This window comes from Dama dama, chromosome 12 (genome assembly GCF_033118175.1).
Source record: "Dama dama isolate Ldn47 chromosome 12, ASM3311817v1, whole genome shotgun sequence".
Lineage (NCBI taxonomy): Eukaryota > Metazoa > Chordata > Mammalia > Artiodactyla > Cervidae > Dama > Dama dama.
The window spans coordinates 93,705,959-93,722,214 of NC_083692.1; the positions used below are offsets into that span (position 1 = coordinate 93,705,959).

Below are 16,256 nucleotides of genomic sequence, written 5' to 3' on the forward strand. Positions count from 1 at the left end.
AATCTGAGACAAAGACAGTTCCTCATCTCACTTTTAAAATTTCACAGTAGGCAATTTCAAAACCATCTACTAAGTGGAAAAAAATTATAAGCCAGTAATGCTATCTAACATGAACCATGATTTTCCATCTTATTTAGGAGCTTTATTCAGTGGAATACGATGCTACACCAAATGTTTGATGCCGTCATCAACAGAGCACTCTGTAACACAGTAATAAGAAGGGAATGTATAAAAGTCAAGAAGTAGGAGTAAGTGAATCAGTTATGCATCACAAAACTGATTCATCACAAGACCTTTTAGTCTTGGCTCAGGCCCCATCAGTGAGCAATCTGGGTGGAGTTCAAAGGCCTCCAAATCTTCCATGGCTAGTAGGATTCATCAGTATCAGCCCTTAAGAAATCACTCTCCTGGTGTTAAACAAAGCTTCAGGCATAAGATGACCTCACATTCAATTATGTTAATTATTGGTTTTCTCCTTAGATTTGCTAGGAAGTGGATGTTAATCTTTACAGAGTTGGATTTTTTTTTTTTTAAATTTATTTACTGCCTTTGAATGTAATCAAACCTTCTGGTGCACACACATCTATATCCCAAAAGGCAGACATGATCATTACACACTCAGGTTCATGGTTAATGCATGTTTGGGACAACAATTAGCTGTAATGTATTTATCAATAAATGAGGGGAGCTCTGCCCCAACAACAAGTCCCCTGCTCACCACAGATAAAGAGTGTGATGCCCTTATCAATACGCAAACTCCAGATTAAAAAGCACACAGAGAAGCATGTATCATCCAGTCCCAGGTCACTTTTTCAATGTCCTCTGATTTATTCCTTCTGAATTACTCTTACACCAATTTCAGTTGGTAGGAAAATATTCTTATCTTTGAAACATGGACCAAAATAGGTCAGAAAGCTTTCACCCCCTCTTTTGTCAGTCTCTTCTGGAAGCACTTCAGAGGGCTCCCCCGTCTCACACACAGAAGACTCTGGCAGGGCACTCACAGTGTCTGGCAGTGGCCTCAGAAAATAATATGTTTTAAAAACAGGCTTAGAAAGAAACCACCAGATTCCTGCTGGGCATCTCTCATGGTTGTGGAACAAGCATCTTGGAACACATCTCCTCTTCCTCTCCTCCATGCCTCCCCTGGTCTTACCCATCACTAATCAAGGCTAGGGCGGCTAGGCAGAAACGCAGTGCCTTCACAGCCAAAGCCCTGGACTGCTTGAATTCAGGGTGAGCCTCAGAAATAGAACTATGATACAGGCTTGTATGTGCTCTACAAACACACCATTTTTCTCGGCAGGTCCAGCTCACAGCCCACCTCCCTCCACAACCACTGTTAGAGAGAAAGAGTAACGTGACAACTGTCACGGAATGAGCCCACTCTCAGGCACAACGCTAAGGAGGAAGAGGCCACCCAGTTACAGCCTGGCCCTCCCCACCCCCGAATATAAATCTGCTGATTACACAGAGTGCTAAAACACAGGGAATCCAGAGCAGTCCAACAGTGCCTACTAATAACACATTTTGCAATGCCTTATTAAATATTTTTCACAGATGAAATAACCTGTCTGCACACATAAATTTAAATATCTATACAGTATCCTAACAGTGATAAGTAAAATTCAAAGAAATAATAAATTATGCTTTAAAATATGTAAATGTCCCAGTGTGGCAGCTCTAGAATACAAAATGAAGACAAGAGATGCTTGCTTCTAAATGTGGTCCCCATGAATGCAAACAATACCAATGCAGACAAATAGAGGTGAGCTTATGAGCAACTTGGGTTTCCCTGGTGGCTCAGTGGTAAAGAATTTGCCTGCAATGCAGGAGACACAGGAAGTTGCAGGTTTGATCCCTGGGTCGGGAAGATCCCCTGGAGAAGGAAATGGCAACTCACTCCAGTACTCTTGCCTGGGAAATCCCATGGACAGAGGAGCCTATAGGGCTACAGTCCGTGGGTCTCAAGAGTTGGACACAACTCAGCGACTAAACCACCACCCATTTGCAACGTAAATATCACTAGTGTTCTTTTAGTACTGGTGATGTGACCTTCGGAAATGATGAACAACTCTTGGCAATATTTTAAATAAAACAAAATAGAATCTTCCCTTGATTTACAAGTAATTTCCCTCCTGGAAAACATACTGTATGTAAAAACCATATAAAATATTTGTGTTTATATATACAACAACAACAAAAAAGGTCTAGGCTTAAATTGGGGCTTCCCTTGTAGCTCAGTCGGAAAAGAATCCACCTGCAATGCTCAAGACCCAGGTTTGATTCCTGGGTTGGGAAGATCCCCTGGAGAAGGAATTGGCAACCCACTCCAGTATTGTTGCCTGGAGTGATCCCACGGACAGAGGAGCCCGGCAGGTTACAATCTATGGGGTCGCAAGAGTCGGACACAACTGAGCGACTAAGCAGAGGCAGCAGGCTTAAATTACAGGAAACAGAATTCTCACCTGAGAGATATCTGTGACAACACTGGCAAGTTGTGCAGTGTGTGAGGCAATGCTCTGTCACACGGAACGCTCCTGTCATTCTGTCTTTGGTCAGCAGAATGTGGACTGAAGGCGCAAGGTACCAGTTCTGAGCTGAGCCTTAAGAGGCAGCACATGTTCCCACTTACCTTTCTTGTATTTCAGCCATCTCCATGCAGAAATACGAACTGATAGCCAATTATTCCAAGGAGGATTAAAAACCTGAACCTAACCTGCAACGTGGAGAAAACCCAATAAAGGTCAACCTAGATCAGCCAGCGCTCAGTCAATCTACAGATGCATGGGTGAAAAGACATTATTATTACCTCCGGATACTAACTTTTAGAGTGGCTGGTAAGGCAGCGTGACTTAGTAATAAATGTCTGGCACATACTTGCCCACCTAGCACAGGGGAGTTAAGTAGGGTTAAAACAGAAATAGAAACGTCAATGAGAAATTTGTGATGTTGGACAGATTATGGGAGAAAGACTGGGTGGAACCCAGGGACATGGCAGAAGCTAACTGGTGCTATATAAACACAATGCTGGTCACTGGCTGTAGGAGCCACTGTGTATTGGGAGAGCCCTGCAATAAACCACACCAATGCCTCTCTCATGAGCTCTCTCCCTGAAATCACCCTGAAGGACAGAAGAGGCAAAGTCTGCCATAATCTGACAAATTCACACAAAGGCAGGCAGAGACATGATACGGACCGAATAAGGGCCATGGCTGTCGCAAAATAAAATCCCTGTCATCAAAACTCAAGTTGAGGGGTTCTTTATCCTTTCAGATTCAGTTCAGTTCAGTTCACTCGCTCGGTCATGTCCAACTCTTTGCAACCCCATGAATCGCAGAACAACAGGCCTCCCTGTCCATCACCAACTCCCCAAGTTTACTCAAACTCAAGTTCATCGAGTCAGTGATGCCATCCAGCCATCTCATCCTCTGTCATCCCCTTCTCCTCCTACCCCCAATCCCTCCCAGCATCAGGGTCTTTTCAAATGAGTCGACTCTTCGCATCAGGTGGCCAGAGTATTGGAGTTTCAGCTTCAGCATCAGTCCTTCCAATGAACACCCAGGACTGATCTCCTTTAGGATGGACTGGCTGGATCTCCTTGCAGTCCAAGGGACTCTCAAGAGTCTTCTCCAACACCACAGTTCAAAAGCATCATTTTTCGGTGCTCAGCTTTCTTCACAGTCCAACTCTCACATCCATACATGACCACTGGAAAAACCATAGCCTTGACTAGACGGACCTTTGTTGGCAAAGTAATATCTCTGCTTTTCAATATGCTGTCTAGGTTGGTCATAACTTTCCTTCCAAGGAGTAAGTGTCTTTTAATTTCATGGCTGCAATCACCATCTGCAGTGATTCTGAAGCCCCCCAAAATAAAGTCTGACACTGTTTCCATTGTTTCCCCATCTATTTCCCATGAAGTGATGGGACCAGATGCCATGATCTTAGTTTTCTGAATGTTGAGCTTTAAGCCAACTTTTTCACTCTCTTCTTTCACTTTCATCAAGAAGCTTTTTAGTTCCTCTTCATTTTCTGCCATAAGAGTGGTATCTTCTGCCTATCTGAGGTTATTGATATTTCTCCCAGCTATCTTGATTCCAGCTCATGCTTCTTCCAGCCCAGCGTTTCTCATGATGTACTCTGCATATAAGTTAAATAAGCAGGGTGACAATATACAGCCTTGACGTACTCCTTTTCCTATTTGGAACCAGTCTGTTGTTCCATGTCCAGTTCTAACTGTTGCTTCCTGACCTACATATAGGTTTCTCAGGAGGCAGGTCAGGTGGTCTGGTATTCCCATCTCTTTCAGAATTTTCCACAGTTTATTGTGATCCACACAGTCAAAGTCTTTGGCATAGTCAATAAAGCAGAAGTAGATGTTTTTCTGGAACTCTCTTGCTTTTTCAATGATCCAGCAGATGTTGGCAATTTGATCTCTGGTTCCTCTGCCTTTTCTAAAACCAGCTTGAAAATCTGGAAGTTCATGGTTCACGGATTGCTGAAGCCTGGCTTGGAGAATTTTGAGCATTACTTTACTAGTGTGTGAGATGAGTGCAACTGTGCAGTAGTTTGAGCATTCTTTGGCATTGCCTTTCTTTGGGACCGGAATGAAAACTGACCTTTTCCAGTCCTGTGGCCACTGCTGAGTTTTCCAAATTTGCTGGCATATTGAGTGCAGCACTTTCACAGCATCATCTTTCAGGATTTGAAATAGCTCAACTGGAATTCCATCACCTCCACTAGTTTTGTTCGTAGTGATGCTTCCTAAGGCCCACTTGACTTCATACTCCAGAATATCTGGCTCTAGGTGAGTGATCACACCATCGTGATTTTCTAGGTCGTGAAGATCTTTTCTGTACAGTTCTTCTGTGTATTCTTGCCACCTCTTCTTAATCTCTCCTGCTCCTGTTAGGTCTATACCATTTCTGTCCTTTATTGTGTCCGTCTTTGCATGAAATGTTCCCTTGGTATCTCTAATTTTCTTGAAGAGATCTCTAGTCTTTCCCATTCTGTTGTTTTCCTCTATTTCTTTGCATTGATCGCTGAGGAAGGCTTTCTTATCTCTCCTTGCCATTCTTTGGAACGCTGCATTCAGATGGGAATATCTTTCCTTTTCTCCTTTACTTTTAGATTCTCTTCTTTTCACACAATATTACAAGCACAGATATCATTAAATAATCAGTAGGCCCACAGAAAGCCCATAAGTATTTCATTCTTGTCAACATATTTGCCTTCAGGAACTTGGTATCTTCTACAAACCTCTCTATCATTTACACATCTTAAAAATTAATTAAGCTGAAAAGCAGTTTTAATAATAAAATGTTACTGAAAAGTAAACTGAAAAAAAAATTAATTAAATGTATCTATCATTCTATCTACTTCCTAACATTCTGAATTTTTAGGGTTGTGTTTTAATGATAAATAAAAGAAATAGTGAGCTTTAAAAATTGCATATAACCACAGGCAATGATTATAGGTTCAAATGGGTAAGGACTCATTTTAAATAATTCATATATACTTGTTAACATCTTCAGATAACACTGCATGACTCTGTAAAGTTTCTAGAATCTTTACAAAAAAATAAGCCTATAACAGCCAAAGGAGTGAAGAAAATACAATTAGATACAAGAGTCACAGGGTTCACAAAATAAAAACAAAGCAATGATTGTAAAATTGCACATAACTATGCAATAAATTTGACAACCTGGCTAAAATTGCCAATTTTTTTTAATATGCTTACCAAAACTGACACAAGAAGAAATAGAAATTCTAAAATTCTAGAGCCTTTATCTATTAAAAAGAAATCATTTTGTAATTAATCAGAGGCTTAAAAGCAGAAGACGAAATTCCATACACATTCATGTGCAATTTCAGCAAGCTGGAAAGAGAAGGAAACTTACAGAATCCGGTATGAGTTGCTGTCAAACGACAGAACTGCCCATGGGGGAGCAGACCACGGGCAGAGCTGCCCTGCGGCCAGCTGTGTGGGGAAAACCTTCTCTGACTCTAGCACACTGTAGACTGGTCGTCTGGGAGTCTAGAGGCAGCCTTCTGGTACAGCCGTGACGTTCTAATGTGTGTGCTTCGGCAGTTGTAAGGCTCTGTCAAGCAGTTTCTCTGATGGTGGGCATGAAAAAACAAGGCACCTGGGCAGGTTAGAGAGAGTTGGGGCTTCCCTGGTAACGCAGGCAGTAAAGAATCTGCCTGCAATGAGGGAGACCTGGGTTTGATCCCTGGGTCAGGAAGATCCCCTGGGGAAGGGAATGGCAACCCATTCCAGTATTCTTGCCTGGAAAATCCCATGGACAGAGGAGCCTGGTGGGCTATGGTCCATGGGGTCACAAAGAGTCAGATACGACTGAGCAACTAACACTTAAGGAAGAGCCACGTTAAGCACGTCCAAAGGACTGAACTCAGAACAGCAGAAGGGGGTTATGACTAAAACGGACACCCAAGGGGCTTCTGGGGTGCAATCTGCTCCATGGTCTGGGTGTTGTTTAAAAACATGTGCTCAGTTTATAAACATCAATTCAGCCATACCCTTCTAAAAAGCACACTTTTCTGTGTATTATACTTCTATAAAAAAAGATTTTTTAATAATTTAAAATATTTTTAGCCCCTATGTGTCCAGTGCCAGGAGTTAGAAACATCCCAAAGTTTGGGGCTCTTGCCTTGAAGTTCAAGGGACTCAGAGTCTAGAAACTCTTGGGTTAAGGGACTCAGCTCCAGTGGAGGGGCCACAGTGACCCAGGATGAGAAGCACTTATGTCGTACAGCTGCAAGGGGACTGGGAGAGGCAGAGAAAGGGGCCCGAACTCTGCTGTGGAGGGTCATGAAAAGTGATCTTTAAGCTGAGGCTTGGAGGACAGGTAGGAGCCTCTTCCATGAACCAACATGAAGATGTTCAGAGTGGGGGGAGGAGAGATGGTGGGAGGGAGGGCATGCCAGGTCCACGAGAAGAGACCTCCAATCCCACCAAATACACAGTCACAGTAGAGAATGAAGATCAAGCCAGTCAATCCTTAAGGAAATCAACCCTGAACATTGATTGGAAGGACGGATGCTGAAGCTCCGATTCTTTGGCCACCTTCTGCGAAGAGCCGATTCATTGGAAAAGGCCCTGATGCTGGGAAAGATTGAGGGCAGGAGGGGAAGGGGACAACAGAGGATGAGACGGTTGGATGGCATCACCAATTCCATGGACATGAGTTTGAACAAACTCTTGGAGATGGTGAGGGACAGAGAAGCCTGGCATGCTGCCGTCCGTGGGGTCACAAAGAGTCAGACATGACTGAGCAACTGAACAACAATAGTAGAATGAATAATGTTCCTCAAAGTAGAATGTGCAGTCTGTTAATCTAGCTTATGACAGCTACTGGACACATAAGATTTATTGATAACAAGGGTGGAAGGAGGTGGGAGGGCCTCAGCTTTGACAACCTAGGTCAGCAACCAGGAGTCCTTCTCACAGGCTACTGTATCGAACATTTATAGATTTGCACCATTGTTCACTCAAAATGAAAATAGTTTCATAGACTACCAAACTAATTTATGTTCTCAAACCTTTGATTACCTTATTGGCATTATGAACTGGAAAAACATCCACAGGAAAAACCAGCATGGCTTTCTACCACTTAAACATTGGGACATATTTATATTTATTTAGATACATTTGAGAAATAGCATCACAGGGACATCTTGAAATTAACCTTTACCACCTTTACTGATGCCTTAATTATAAAAGTTAATACGTACCTATTGCTGAAAACTCAAAATGATTGAGAAATATATCAAGTAAAAGTGTCAGATCCTCTCCATCTTTTCCCCCAAAGATAATAGTTTGATCTCCTTATCCTTCTAGACTTTTTAATATACCTTAATTTTTTAATAGTGATATGCTGCATATTCTGGCTAATATTAATACATTACTATATTTTCCACTAAAACATAATTTCAAAAACAGTTCCAGTGCACATCAGTTCACCTCAGTTGTTTCACTGGCAGTGTAGTATTTCAGTATTTAAATGCACTATAACTGACGTGATCATCCTCTGATGAGCATGTAAGTTGTTTACCGTTTTCCACTCTTGCAAGTAATGATGCCATAAACAGCCTGACAAAAATGAGGAGATTAATCTGAACATTCTGATACCATGAAGTATGTCTGAAAGGGAAGAGCTAAAATGTCTCCCAGGAAAGGACTCATCCCAAGCAAAAGGCAATTTCAGATCCACTATTTATAATCTAGGACAATGGGCTGTCATCAGCAGGGGATGAGTGAATGTGAACACAGGACACTGGTCACTCGAAGGGTCCTCTCACCAGCCCGCGTGCATTCACACACTCTCTAAACTCCCCGGGGAGTACATGCGGGAAGCAGCGGATTCTGCAATAGTGGAGCCAGGGCATCCTGGGTGCAGGCAGGCAGGTTTGGAGCACTGCAGAGATGTTGCTGCAGGGCACTAGGGATGACGACTGCAGGAGTGTTCCCGAGGACTCGGAGAAACAGTGAGAAATCTTTAAAGAAGGCTGGGAATCCACAACTGGGGGGAGAACAGGGCCAGAGAAATGGCTGTAGATGTTATTGTGGGTCTATAACTCCCCTCACACTGATGTGGCCAACAGGAAACCCAGGCTGCAGATTTAATTGGATATTTAAAAAAATAATAATATTTATACTTAAACTACTTGTGTGTTCAATGCTGCTCATACTGTATTTAATGGGTATAAACTGGGGCAATGCTGTTACGTGTTGAAAAGAAGAATATGAGGGCAAATTTGAGAATGGCTCCAAGGAATCACTGGACAGTCACTTCTTAAATACAAATACACATGAGTACAAAAAGGCATAAAGAAAAAAATGGTATGCTTAGGACTACTAAAAAAAGTAATATTAAGATAAGTACATCTTAAAACAGGCTGTGAAACTGAAAGTCACTCAGTCGGTGTCCGACTCTTTGGGACCATAGGGACTACACACTCCATGGAATTCTCCAGGCCAGAATACTGGAGTGGGTGGCCTTTCCATTCTCCAGGGTACCTTCCCAACCCAGGGATCGGACCAGGGTCTGCCGCCTTGCGGGCCGATTTTTTACCAGGTGAGCCACAAAGGAAGCCCAAGAATACTGGAGTGGGTAGCCTATCCCCTCTCTAGCGGATCTGCTAGTCAGAGCTTGACATGACAAAGTGGGTCACCTTCTCTACCTACTGCCAAAACGCGTGGCTGTTCCTTGCCGCAGAGGCCCCTGTGCTGTGTGACTCATCTGAGTGATTGAGAGCAAAGAACAAACATCTCAGATACCTCTCTTAGAAAAACTGCAACCCTCCAAGATGACTATTTATCTTGGGTGAACCTGCAGATTTTAAAACCTGAATAGTGGAAGAGATACCTGCCTAAAAGAGCTGCTGGTGGTCCTGGTTTTCCTATAAAGGCAGACCTGGAATTCTGAGACCCTGGCTCAGCAACTGCAAGAGCAGCGAGGGGAAGGAAGGTGACCGAAGGATAGGAGACCTAAGACTGGCTCTTCCAAAGCTCCCGGTGCTTAGGCAAAGACATGGTTACACCTTCCGGTCATAACCAGGTGAAGACAGTCAGGGAGCAGTGCAAGGAACAGTGAATTTGGTTCAGTCAGTTATAAGCTACAGGAAAACCACAAGTTCTCTGAGTAATGCAAGGTCCTAGAGTCATTATGAAGACAAAATATAATACTCCCGAGGTACGTGCTGTATACAAACGTGCACAGGTTACCAGGACACACAGCGTAACTGGCAAGGTCCAATGTGAAAGGAAAACGGGGGATGCTTTGTTCAAGGAATTTCAGAAGGTGATGGCAGAGCATAAATCAAACAAAAGACCCTTCCTAGGACTTCCCAGGTGGCACTAGTGGTAAAGAATTCACTTGCCAATGCAGGAGACACAGGAGACGTGGGTTCAGTCCCTGGGTTGGGGAGATTCCCTGGAGAAGGAAATGGTAACCCATTCCAGTATTCTTGCCTGGAAAATCCCATGGACAGAGAAGCCTGCCAGGCTCACAAAGCCTGCCAGGGGTCACAAAAGAGTTGGACATGACTGAACACACACACACACACACACACACACACACACACACACACACGCACAAGTGTGAGACCCTGTTGTGACTACACATGCCACAGGCCCATGAACCAGCCCCAGAAATCTCTGTTCACCAGATGGGTGCACTGCTATAACTGCATAGTTGAGTCTCCAGAGCACCTTGCATTTGGTTAAATAGTCCAGAAACATTCAGGATTGCATTACAATAAAAGGAAGTAGGATTTCATATATTAAAAAGGAACACTTTCATTTTATAAGACAAACATTGGCAGAAGAGAAAAGGTACCTTTTAATGTACAGTGCCTACAAGGTCGGAGCTTTATGTATATTTTTCCTATTTGACCTTCACACACAACCCTAAAAAGTAGGTATAAAAACATCTTTTCACAGCTTAAGAAATTAAGGCTCTGAGAGGTTAAGAAACTTGTCTATGGTTACACCATTTTTCTCAAACAGCTCATTAATTTAATTCATCTGATAATGTTTCCTGAGCTCCTTCTAGGGAGAAAACAGCAAGACAAAACAACCACCTCTCCCCAGTCCTGTCTGTGGCTTCTTCGAGTTTAACAACTTAGTCAGGAGAGAGAGCTATTCATGAAAGAATCTCATTTTTAAAAAAAACGAAATGCAAAATTAATGAACTTTATAAACAGAGTTGCCAGATTTAGCAAATAAAAATACAGAATGTCTAGATAAATTGAAATTTCATATAAATAATAAATAATGCTTAATATGGCTTATGCAATATTTGAGACATTTATGTTAAAAATAAATTCAAATTTGACTGAGCATGCTCTTTTTCTCTGACAACCTTACGGATAAGGAAAAGCACGCTGTGATGGGAGAGGGCATTTTAACCTCACAAAAGCAGCTCAGGAGGCTTCTCCAGGAAGAGAAGGCTGGACTGGAACCTAAATAACATACGGCATTAACACGAGGAAGGCAGGCTGGAGCAAGAGATGAGGTTGCCACAGCAGGAGAAGACGGGTGTTTGAAGGCTGCTGGGATGGGAGAGGTTCGGGGTTATGTAACCCGAGGTTAGGGAAGTGAGCTGGGGCCAGAACACCCAGAGCCTTGCAGACTTTGAAGGCCACGGTTTTCAGTCATTATGTCAGTAGACAGACCCGTCATACGTCATGCTCCCTTGGCCTATGCCCGTCTGTCTGTCTCCACAGAGTCCTTCCTGAACACAGACTTCACTCTGCCTCTGCCTCTTACCAAAGAAGCCAGACATCTTGAAACCTGCCTCGCCAAGCCAGAATGCGATTCCTGTGAGAGTTTCAAGCAGATATTCCATCAGCACCAAAGAGAACAACACAGCTTAGAAAGTCCACGTGTCCTGGGTCCCTGATGCACGGCCAAGGACTGTTCAAGTGGTCCTGCAGCTGTGGTCCCCAAACGACAGCGTCCAACCCACAGGACAGCGCCTGAGAAACCACACACTCTGGGCCGCCCAGGAAACCACGCGTCTGGGATGCCTGGGATGGGGCTCAGAAATCTCCACCTGGACAAGTGACCTGGGGGAGCACATGGCTGTTCTAGAAATCTGATCTGTTAGACTCTTCTAGGACTTATAGTTCACACGGTTCTCAAAGAATGGAAAATGACGGGAGAAAGCACTCTAACTTGTCATAAATCTCACCCGTGCTCTTAAGTTATAAGAAGGCCTGAGTGCTCTAAGAAGACTAAAGCCCATCAATACAGTTTACAGTGTCTGATTCAAATCATTTGTATTACCTACTGTCCACAGGGAAAGATACAGCAGGCACGGTGTGCTTTAGGTGGTCAAGAGAAAACATGTAAAGTGTTGTCATGTTAAATTGAACTCAATATTCACTTTACATTAAACTGAGATTATTATTTGTCAACTCTGGTCTTTTAAAAATGTTTTAGCTCATACTCCTCATGGCATAATACAAAATCTAACAGACTAATTACAAATACACAGCCCATGGTCCCATGTAAAATTTCAATGAGTTAATTTAAAAAATCTCTTATATTCTATTTATAAGTTCAAATTTAAAATATTATGTATTATATATTTCTTATATTTTATGGAGGGAAGGAACATTAGAACCAGAAAGGACCAAACCATCCAATCCAGCCCTGTAAGTTCATCTCATTTTGTTTACTTCTTTGCAGGGAAACCACCTGATATACAATGACCACCTACCTTTCCTAATTACAAGGGGTGTTTCAGATAAACTACATAGTGTCTTTGTACCCTCATTCCAGCAAGAATTAAAACAGTAACTTCATCCTCCCTTGTTATTTCAGTTGTGTCCAAAAAAAAGAAGCTTCCAATTTTATCCACTGCAACATTTTACACTGGCTACTCAACAGAGATGTAATTTAAAAAGTAAAATTCAAATTAATTTAGCAATGTTGTACCAAAGCTGCATGAAGTTGATTGGGGGGGGGGTGGCGGGGGGGGCTGCCTCTCCTAGGTTTACAAACAGACTTCATCAAAATGATGAATTTGTGTTAAATGAATAATAGTATCCATGTCATAAACCATGGCTCAGACAGAAACCTCAGCAACATGGAACCAAGAAGCAGTGATGAATCATAGATTTTCTCCTGATAGAGCTGCATAGAATTAAAAGGACATTTTAACTTTTACTCTTCACAGAAATCTACCATTATGCATGAGTAACGTGAATAACAACACAGTGACCTGATTTGGAAGGCATTCAGATGTTTTTATTCATGAAATATGTCATCAAGAAGTCTACCTCAGAATAAGAGCTAATATCCCTAATTACAGGAAATGGATTTTCTGGTACTTGTGGTCAGGTAATATACTGCACATTTTGATGTCTTCTGCAGTAATCATCCTGAGGGTGGAAACTACATCCCGTTTTCTGAGGGACCTTCCACACTTACAGAATATGACAGTATTAATAATGAGTAGGATATTTACCTAAAAGCTCCTAGGCTAGTGTGCTGCTCAGACCCAAGGCTACTTTCAAATGTCACTGGGTCATGAAAAATAAATTTAATTTCTCCACTACATCACCAAAACACTCAGATGCAATCCAGAGCTTTCCCTCCCCTGCCCCTCTCCTCCAGACAGCCAGCAGCTAATGGCATTTGATTTTATATTAGACTGCTAGGAAAAGTCTATTGTCTGCATTTGCTGACACTGAAGGCCAAATTTCATTAAAGGAACAGTGCCGGAGGAAGTCGCCAGACTTTTTGAAAAAATATGTTTTCTCTTTCCTTAAAAGGATTTTGTTTTATAACATTTTCCATTCATACAGAATATGTACGTCCATAACTCTCTGAGACGCTCTCTTTTGTCCTCAAAACAACTTTTTAATAAGAGCTAGTCTCAGCTATTTTTCACATTTCTCAAACACGGAGGATGAACCCAAAAGGGTAAGTCACTTGCCCATAACATAAGGTGGTGACATAACACAATACTTGGGGGAAATGAGACCAGGATCTCTAACTCTGTTCTCTTTAATAACAGTGCTCTCCTTTCTCCCGTTAGCCCCTCAACTCCATCACCCCTTCATTCCTTTTGCCACACATCCTGCCGATGTGGGCTCATTCAGGAAAGCCGGTAGAAAAATCTTTGCCATTAGGTTTCCAGAAAGCGGGGTCCTTTTGTCGTTGTTAATATATAGGGTGAAATGTGGATTGGGCTTTTTATTCTCTACCAGAGAATGCACCTGCAGTAAGGTTTTCAACACATTTTTAGGAGGAACGCGAGCACATTGTTTTGCAAGCCTTTCTCAAGCTCCACTTACAGGCCGGGCCTCCTAACAAAACTCCTGAAGAACGGTGAAGGAATGGATCAGCGCTACAGAATCAGAAGAACCTCAGCATCAAAGCTTTCACAGGAAAACTGGCCGGGAGCACGAAGCCTTTCGGAACTGGCCACTGAAAATGAGCGGATGCAGGATTAATACCCAATTCTCCCCCAGGATTAAGGATAGGAATGGAACTGAAACAACTTTCCTTCTCGCCCTGTCAGTCGGTTAAGAACGAAGGGAGGAGGTCCAGAGTCGGAGGAGACCGCCAGGGAATCCCTGTCGCGGCGCCTTAAAAGACGCTCCATCGTCTGGGTCCCCGGGGAGCTTCCGGCCGCTGCGGCGCCTTGGCGGCACTGCGGTGCACTGCGGAGCCGCCGGCCGGCCCGCGGCCGGGGTCCTGCGGGGCTTCCCTCGCCTCCCGGCGCCGCCGCCCGCACGCCCGCCCCCGCCGCAGTCCGCCGGTGCCCGCCTCCACCCGCGCCTCCCCTGGTCGCCGCGGCCCGCGCCCGGGGCGCCGCAGGACATCCATCCTGCGAGAGCCTTTGACGCACACACGCGCGCTCCCAGACGGAGACTCCGCCGCCTCCCGCATCCCCCGCCCTCGCCCCCGCTCGCGGGCCCGCATTTACATCACTAGCACACGCAGCCAGTGACGCGAGCGCCCTCCATCACCCCCTACCTCGCCCGCTCCGCCGCCCCGACTCGCCCACCCCGGCTCGGGCCGTCCCGGCCGCACCTCCAGCCCTTGTGACTCAGCCCCTCCTTCTCCGCCCCCGCGCGCCGCGGGGCCCCGCACGCCCCCGCGAAGGCTCTGGGTTAAGCATCTGCGGCGGGGCGCCCGCTGCCCCCAGCCAAGTTCATCACCGTATTCCGCAGTCCTGGTGGGCCCAGCCCCAGGCGGTCCCCTCGGCACGCTGGAGGAAAGTCTTCCCCGTTCTAGAACCCAGAAGCGGGGGGGAAAGAGCCCGCCAAGAGAAAGGGTCAGTGAGGTGGGGCCTCACTGAGTGAGGTCGCCTCCGCCGCCCTGCTCAGCCCCTGAAATCACTTCGGTAGTTTATTTGCAGGTGACGGCCCCTCTCCCCGCGGAGCTTCACACCAGTGGCGCTCTCTCGCCGCGCCCGGCGCACCGTAGGCGCTCAGTCGGTTTTTACTGAATGAAGGCACAGTATGGTCAAGCGCAGACACTCACAGACAGCCCCGCGGCTTTCCGGGCTCTCCAGCCCTCGCTTGTTTTCCTGCGGACAATAGACGGGGCTTCGAAGGTCTGAGCCGAAAACAGTCTTTACATCTCAGGTGTTTCTTTTAGGCTTCCGCAGCGCCCACTGCGGCTGCCTCCGATCTCCCGCCTCCCGCCCCTCTGCAAAGGGATTCCCGGCTAAAAAGTTGAGCCCGAGGCTGGGTTGCGGCACAGGGGTACCGGCGAGGCGCGGTCGGACACCCGGCCAGGGTTTCGGAGCTTCTGGTTTTAAATCAGCCTCCTCCTGCCCATCGAATCACAAAAGCAAAGGATAGTGGAGGTCCCTGCAGAAGGCGGGCGCGGCCCCCGCAACCGCCGCGGCTGCCCACCTACCTCCGTCGGGAATCGAGGATAAAGCGCGCCCGCTTCCCCCAGACCAACCCCAGGCCACCGGGGGTCACTCTGTCTGCTTTACCCCTACTTCCTCGATCCTGCTCCCGCAGAGGCATCCGGCCGGCCGGGCAGCACCTCGCACCTGCAGCTACTCCCCGTGGGCGGGTGGGGCAAAGTTGCTTTTTCTAAAAGGCCACGAAAAGTTCCCCAGGCTGCAGCGCTCGGCCTGCGGGTCCCGGAGGGACAAGAAGTAGCGGCGGGAAAATCGGCCACCGCTGCCAGGGTCCCCTACTCACCGCGCCAGCAGCCGGGCACCCACTTCCTAGGACAGAGTCAAGCCTTCCGCCTTCAGCCTGGCTCCTCCGGGGCGCCTCCGTCTGCCGCCCTCTCCCGCAGCGCGCGGAGTGGCTACTCCTCGGAGCCGGTCAGCCGCGAGAGGCGGGGCGCGTGAGCGGCTCGGGGCTCGCCCGCTGCGGTCCTCCTCCTCCGCCGCCGCCGCCTCGCCTCCGCCCCCCGGTGCTGCAGTGCCGGGCGGCGGCGTGGCGAGAGTACCAGCGGCGCGCGGGGAGGGAGTCACGGCGCGCGGGGGAGGCGGCAGCCGCGCACGACTCGCTGCGGGGCGGGCCAGCGCGCTCCGGGAAGTCGGCGTCCTGGGCGCTGCGGCGGCGCGGGATGGGGGCGGGCAGGGTCACCCCCAAGTCGCAGGTACTTTTGGAGAAGTCAGGGCTCCGAGTTCGTAGCAGGAGGGTGAAAAGGGACCCAATCCGTAATTAGACAGTGGGTGTGACGGTGCGTTGCGCATCTGGGGGCGGCGCCCGGAGTCTGTCCGGTGGGACCACACGGAATC

At 46.3% G+C, this 16,256-nt stretch overlaps 1 protein-coding gene across 1 annotated transcript in view; it reads right to left on the minus strand.

The window, feature by feature from the left end:
- The window catches only part of SV2C (synaptic vesicle glycoprotein 2C), a 215,612-nt gene extending 199,779 nt beyond the window's left edge, over positions 1 to 15,833 (minus strand). Inside the window, exon 1 of the mRNA XM_061158144.1 lies at positions 15,706 to 15,833. The gene's annotated coding sequence lies outside the window, so the exon portion shown is untranslated. The remainder of the gene's footprint in view (positions 1 to 15,705) is intronic.
- Between the last annotated feature and the right edge of the window lie 423 nt (positions 15,834 to 16,256).